We start from the raw sequence: 8,253 nt of genomic DNA on the forward strand, positions 1-8,253 counted from the left end.
TTAATTGATTCCTAGCAAGAATGCTTATTTGATATTTTATACTTGATTATTTGTCTTGTGATTAAGTTCTCAAGAAATCTGGTATTTCGGATAAGCTTTCTTCATCTTTACTTGACTTTAAATTAGTTAACTTGACCAAGCAAGGTTTGTAAGTGGAAGATGCCGGGTAAACTTTGTCAATTAATAATAAAAATTTTTCCGAGCAAAGTTTAACCTTTTTTATATCGGGTAAGGTTTTAAATTGGATAAGATTATTATGTTTGACAGCTAATAATTCACTACACGAAAAAATGCATTTAAAACCCACTTTCAAAAGGTGTATAAGAGGGAGTTAGGGATATTTTCAACATTATTTTCCCTCTCTCTCTCTCCTTCCACTATAATTGCTTACTCTCAAAGAAACCCAAACTGACTTATCATATTCGTCTCTAATACAAACCCTAATTTTAATCAGCCCCTAATTCCGACTCGGTAAGCAATGATAATGTGTTTTCTAATAACGATTAAACTATAATGGGCTTCGATTATGTATTTATATTCTAACACTCTGTTTTTGTGTTTAGGTTATTAATTTGTCGAAGAATAGGTTCTTAATAAAATTTCTCTTTTTCTTCTTCAAATTTATAACTTGAAATTGCTTAAAGTAATGAACTTTTATGCTAATTTCACTTTGAATGTGTTTCATTGTGATGTTCAGATATAGCAGAAGAAGAAGAAGTTCAACCTAAATATTCCTTTGAACCAAAGCACATATTGTGCGCACTGCTAGAGGTCACTCCTGAAATGAGCCAGTTGAGAGGATGATTACTTGGATGGCTAGATCCAATGTGAGCTTTGCTTTCACAGAATGCCCAATCATCTACAGAAATCATTCACTATATTTCTGGCGATCTGCAAGACTTGTTTATGACATAAATGGGAAAAGAATCGAAGCAACTGTTGCAAGCCATGAAATACATGTAACAGAAATGATGATAAGAAGATGTTTGCAGTTACGTGATGATGACCATAACCATATAAACTTCAATACTGATCATTTTATGAGGATCTTTGAGCAGACGATGGGGTATCAGGGAACTGTCCATGATGGAAAATTTCAAAAGGGGATGTTCCCTATGTTGTATAGGTTCTTAATTCACCATGTGATACAGGGGTTTGCTCCAAGAAAAGGATCATGGACTCTGATGAGTCGTGATTTAGCAAATGCCACTGTTGGTATTATATATGATCTGCCTTTCAATTTTTCAAAGATGATATTTGATGGCATGGTTGGAAACTTGAAGAAGGCCGAAGCTGATAGATTTCTTCAATATCCCAGATTCTTACAGATAATATTTAACAGGGAATTGCAAGACTTACCTACTATTGGCACTACACATCTGTTGCAAAATCCCAACACATATAAAAGAATTGCAAATCCGAGAAGTGCTAACAGATTCAATCCCAACACTCCATTTGAAATTTTGCCGTGGTTATTGAACCATGATTTGGAGATTATGCCGGTACTTGAGTTTAGCTCAGAGGAGGAAGTAGAGGATGATGATGTTGAGAGTGATGGTGATGATTCTGATGATGGAGATAATGATGATGACGGAAATAATGAAGGGGCTGGAGTAGCCATGGATGATGTTGCACTGGATCAAGGGGAGCAACTTGAAGAATCTGAAGAGCCACCACAAACTCCACCACACCAACCATTACCCATTGACCAACCCATTATTCCATCACCACCACAATCGCCATTACCCATTGACCAACCTATACCATCACCACCACACTCACAAACACATCAAACCACTCAATCTCCAACCCAAATCTTAACCATGAGCTAGCCTAAAACATCAACTCATATATCCCCAACACCACAAACACCACCAACCACTAGCCCAATTCACACTGATCCATTTATTCCAAGCACATCTCATACACAATCACCACCACAATCCATACTTCAAACTCAAACTACAACTCAAGGACAACCTGATTATGAACCTTTCTCTACATCACCACCTACAACATCACCCACTGACACAGACTTATTCCAAAGAAATTTGAATTTGTTAAAAGAGAATTCTGAATTGAGAAAGAGGAATGAGGAGGTGACCATGGAAAATGTGATGTTCTTAGATCAGTTAGTAAGAGAAAAAATGAGAATTCAAGCCCTGGAGCAGGAGGTTGAGAAAACCTCAGCTTCCCCAAAACAGGGGGGAATGTGAATATGACTGCTGATGATGTAATAAATGTTGAAACTGAGAAGGAAACAGGTGCAGAGACTTTTAATGGATTGACATGCATCCTGAATGCATATGATGATGGTGAGGAAAGTGATGAAAGGAGATTGGAAGATGTTAATTATGAAGCAGATTCTTCTAATATAGGAGAGCAAAATTATGATGTGAATGATGAAGTTATGACTGTGGTATGGAGTGAGGAGGATGAAGAAATGAGAAGTGAAGAATAAACTGGTGAAGGAATTGAAAAGATAAATGTTAAAGACAATGTGGCAAACACTGATGTAGCCACTGATATTCAAACTGATGAGTTGACAGATCAAGATGCTGCAACTGATGAATTAGTGACTGAAACTGATGTGCCAACAAATGCTCAAATAGATGAAGGAGCTTCTACTGAGGAACTTGTACTCACTGAAACTGAAATTGATCAACAAGCAAGTTCCAAGAGAGTAGAGCATGACTCAGAGTTAGAAGCTCTTAAGAAACAAATTGATAATTATCATCAAACTGATGAAGAGGAAGTAGTGCAGAAAAGAATGAATAAAGGTAAAGAAAAAGTGACAGAAGAAGAGTCTGTTAAAGCTTATCCTGAAAAAGACATTTTGTTTAGAGATGATGAAGAAGCCTCTGCTGCTTCCAGAAAAGAACAGGAAAATATTTTGAGAGAAACAAGGGAGAAGGAAATTTTGGCCCAAACCTTGACTCCAGAGGAGCTGGCAGAACAAGAAGCACCGATCACTCAGGCCAATATTGCCATAATGTTAAATGAAGATGAGGCTGATCAAGATGTGATTGAAGCTTTGATTAATTTGAAAAGGGATGAGGAAGCAGACAATTCCTTAACTATGGTGGTTAGTATGTTTCAATCCCAAAGCCAACCTGAAAAGAAATCAAATGAAACTGCTGAACCTACATATTTGAATACTAAAATGATAACTGAAGAGGAGATTGGTGAGTCCATTGCCTCAATGGCTGCAAAGAAATGGGCTCAACAGATTGAAGATGACATCAGACAGAACCCAAATGAATGGGAGTGTGTGGATGATCCCAAGTATGGAAAGAAATACTCAAGAAAAAGGGATAGACCAGAATCATTTATGCCAGCTGAAGGAACTGAGTCTGCAAAGAAAGGAAGATAGGATAATCAAAATAAATACTTTGTAGAGACTCCTGATGATGAGGCAAGTCCAATCAGGGCAATACCTTTGCAAACCTTAAGGCCTGAAGAACACATCCAAGGAGTGCCAAATGTGCCAATCCCAGATCATCCACCTTCTGATGAACCCAAAATAGATGCAGTAAATGACTCAACTGAAGAAGAGGATGATTCTGATGAATCTGATGATGATGATGACAATGATGATCAAAGAAAATGTGCCAAGACTGCCAATGTTGAGTCCCCAAATGTGACAATGACTGATAAACAAAGGGATAACATTTAGCAGAGTTTGTTGAATGCCAAAATGAACAATCCTTTGATTATGAAGCTGAAGGCACTTGGTGTGAAATTTGAAAGTGTTGCTCATATAAATGATAATGAGTTAAATAAGAGACTTGAGGAAGAAAATGAAAGGATCAAAAGAGCCATGCAACAAAAAAACAGAGATGATCAGAAATACAGAGAATATCTTAGAAGGCATGGTTATTCAGAAAAGGATCTCACACACTTCCAATTTGACAAACTCCAAGACCTTTATAACAGTGAAAGAGCAAAAGTGATAGAAAAATGTGTCAAGGAGAATGAAAAGATTGAAAATATGGAAACTTTAAAAAAATAAGTTTGGAGGCATGTGTGGATACCTTTTGGAAAAGGGATTGAAGCCTGAAATAGTTGACAGTCTATCAAGAGAATCAGTGTTGCACCAGTACAATAAACTTAAAAGAAAAGAAAAATTGAAGAGGTTACAAACTGAGAGCTCATCCAAGCAGTCTGAACCAACTGATGAACCTCAAACAAAGAAAAGAAGAATTCAAACCTTGAGGGAAAAGTTAAAAGAACAAGTCAGACCGGTTGAAACCCCTACCCCACAAGAAGTCAAGCCTGAACCTGAAGATGAACCAATTGTTCCTTGGGAGAATGAAGAGATGATCAATATTCTAAGGGGCATAATGATTAATCAAATGGGAATGGATGAAGCCTCATTTGATGCTTAGAAAAGGAAGATTTGAGAAATCTTTTCTACATTCAAAAGGCTGATTGGGAAAAGGCTCTATGGGAAAGTGAGAACCCTAGAAGCTTTGTTGACGGAGTATTTGTGCCTGCAGGAAAGTCAAACAATCCTGGGATACAAAATATGATAAAAATTCTCTGGAAAGTGGCAGGACACAATATTGATGAACTTATTCACATTCCACCTAAAATGGTAGAGTCAATCTACATAAAAAACTTTCAATTTGGGTCCTAGAAAACCCATGAAGTCTATTCCTTTCAGGCCGCCAATTTCAAGAAGATATCCAAGAGGTGGAAGAGGTGAATCTAGTAGGGACGGATCTCAAAGAACAGAAAGACCACAGTCTGATGTGGATCTTCCAAGGAACTCTACTATGACTCTGTCACCGAAACACTGAAACTGATTATGATGAGCAGACAGCTTAGAGACATAGTTGTGAGTAGTGATTTTTATGAGTACACTCAAGAACAGCTGGAAAGAATGGCCACACTCAATTTGTATGACTATCGAAACAGAAATTAGATGGTTGGAAGACAAATGAATGATCTCTCTAAGTTCTTAAAAGGTGAAGCTGACAAGGGATTAAGATTCCTAAAAGAAAAAAGAAGCTAGAAAACTATCCAATTTCACAGATCTAAGAGGACCGGAAAGTTGAAGAAAATGGACATTGCTGAAAGGTGAAGCTGACAAGGGATTCAGATTCCTAAAAAAAAAAGAAGCTGGAAAACTATCCAATTTCACAGATCTAAGAGGACTGGAAAGTTGAAGAAAATGGACATTGCTGAAACTAACTACAAGATGAATGTCAGAGATAGGAATCCCTTGTCAAACATGAATACATGCATCAGTCTTCAAAGAATAATGACACGCCCCAACTACACAGTTCAAAGAAATGGCATCATAACTGAGATTGAATATAAAGAAGATGTTGATCATTATGTGCTGAGAAACTCTGATGGAAAGGTACTGGGGATAATCAAAAGAGATGAAGACTTGACTTATTTGCATAATGAAGATCTGATGGATATAAGGGATTTGGTCATTCCAGAAAGTCACACTCACTACCAAATCCTTGATATTTTTAAGCTAAGAGCTGCATCAGTAATAGTTGACAGAAGACAGGCTGCCTACAATGAAAGGAAGAGACAAGACTCATAGAGTAGGCTTTATTTTGTAATGTCTTTAGACAGCTTTTGAATATGTAATTGTTTATGTCATTTGAATATGTAATTTGATTTTGAATATGATGTGTATTTTTAATCCTGTGTAAGTAACTGTAGAGGTGTTTTGGGACAGCTGAGGTGTTCAAATCTAGGGGGAGATTGTTGAGTCAAGATTTGATCCAAAACTGATCAGACTGAAGATTGGAATCTTCTCAACCTCCTCAGAAATGACTAAGTATGGAACCGTACACACCTTAGAACAAGGTTGCTCGTAAGGGTTTGTCGGGCAAAGTCGGGCAAAGTCAAAAAGATTGAAGTCTACCCGGTGAGTAGTTTACTTGGTAAAATACTCTTCAAGTAAAGTCTACCCAGAAACTGATCCCAGGCAAAATTCTATGTTACCAAGTTCTGAAGGATGGCAGAGCACACAGCTTACTCGGAAAGACAAAATTGATGCAAAGACTACCCGGAGGACTTGTTTTACACATAGGATAATTTTGAATATGTAATTAGAATATGTTATAGTATTTAGGGTTTTTAGAAGGAATGACAGCTGTTAAGGAGGTGTCAGGCCTATAAAAAGAATAATTTAGGGCACGCCTACTAAGGCAAGGCAGACAGACTCATTTAATTCATAAAGAATATTTGAGTGTGACGGCTGTCTTAGAATAGTACGGACATAACTTTCCTTCAAGAAACCCTAAATCGATTATCCTTTTGTATGATTAACTTTGTATGAATGAAAATATTTTGAGTGAATCTTGTGTGTGTTAGTTACCTTTGATTATTGATAGCAACTACCCTGTTTATTATTGATTCCGCCTTTAATAAACAGTAATCTTTCAAAATATAGCAACCCGTCATTAACTCCCTTGTCGACACATTTATTTGTGTGAGTTATGACATGATTTGAGTAAGATCCAGCTGAAATCGGGGACCTGACAATTCACATAGGAATAAATTCAATCAATGTGTATCTAATCCTTAAATGTCAGAACATTTTGTTAATTTGAAAGTGTTTTAAGTATTAAAATATAATCCAACACTACATTTGGGAGGTATATGTTAAGAATTTTTTTTATTTTTAAGAGTTTTATAAATTTTTATTCATATAGTACAACACTTGATGCATTCACTTTAAGCAATACTATTTTTTAAAAGGTAAAACTGTCTTATTTAACCACTAATAATTAAAATGCTTTATTAAATAATGCATATACATATTTAATTCACTAAATTATTTAATGCAACCTCTAATAATTATTATTATATAAAAAATTGTAATAATCTACTTATACTATTAAAACAATTGAGTTTGTGTACACTTGGCATTTTCTTATTGAACCAAATCTATTGTTTCCATATATAGCATCCACTTCTATGAATTTCTTAACATTTAAATAATTCAAAAGTTAATTAAAATAATCAATAACCCATTTAGCTTATGTAAGACCTCACACCCATTATCTTTCGTCATCAAATAACGTATCCAGTTTACCCTAATTCACCATCTCACACTAGCATCTTTCTCGCCACTATCATCCTCCCTTTTTTATCTGCACAGTTTTTAATCAACTAACTTCGGTTATTCAAAATCCAATTCCAGATCCTGAACGAAATTCTGTGTTTTCATAACCCCATTGAATACATTCATCAGATTACCTAACATAACACAACTTCACCCTAATTCACGATCTCAATCACCACTTCCTTTCCGCCGCTCTCAACATAGTGTTGTATTCTGCATAATCTCCTTCAATCAATCGCATATTCATAATAAAGATTGATAATCAACAAGGTTAGTGTATTATTTCGATTTTAATTCTTTCTGTAAATTTTCTTTCAAACCCCGATTACTGTTTTCCGGTAGTAAATGGTTTTGATTTCATTGATGGATGATATCGATATAATCTTACTTTGTCTCAATTATTCGTTTATACATCCTTATTGCTTAATGTCGATACTTTGATAAACGCTAATTTTCCAAAAAAATGGTGTTTTCTGCATCAATTAAATGAATTACTAATCGTTTCAATTATATGTGTAGTTTGTTTCACTAGGACGTTCACTTTTGGCAGAATGATTATATTTACTTCTTTATGTGTACCATTATATGTGTAATTTGTTTCACTAGGACGTGAATTTGGCTTCAGATTGCGAAAATAAACTTTAGTTCAAGTTATACTTTCCCAATTTTGTTTTACAATTTGACTTCATTGTTCCATTAGATTTTTTATGTTATTTAGTCTTTTATGAAATGGGAACGTGGGTCACAATTTTATATTTCAGATTGTTAACAGCCAAAACTTTCATAGTTATATTTACACGTAAATATTTGTTTAACTATTTAATAAAACCGATTAATCATTTATACAATTGTATGCTTATTCCGGTATTTACATTACGAATACCTTAACTTTGAAAACATCTAATTATTAGTTTGTAAAACAGTTGTTTTATAAAAAAATATTTCAATAACTCACCAGTTTTGCATTTATGATCTTTTGTATTTTTGAGAAATATTTACAAAACCTTTATATGGTATATATGTTATATTCTTTAATTTTATTCAATCCTTTTTTAAATAGGTAGATATATACATATATCTTAAATCAAATCAATATGAAATCGGTTTTAACAGTTAAAACCGTTTCATAATTGATTATATTGATTATAGATTTCAAG

The sequence above is a fragment of the Bidens hawaiensis genome, unplaced genomic scaffold (genome assembly GCF_021521415.1).
Source record: "Bidens hawaiensis isolate Kalapana, Puna unplaced genomic scaffold, B.hawaiensis_p1.1 tig00017667_1, whole genome shotgun sequence".
Classification (NCBI taxonomy): Eukaryota; Viridiplantae; Streptophyta; class Magnoliopsida; order Asterales; family Asteraceae; genus Bidens; species Bidens hawaiensis.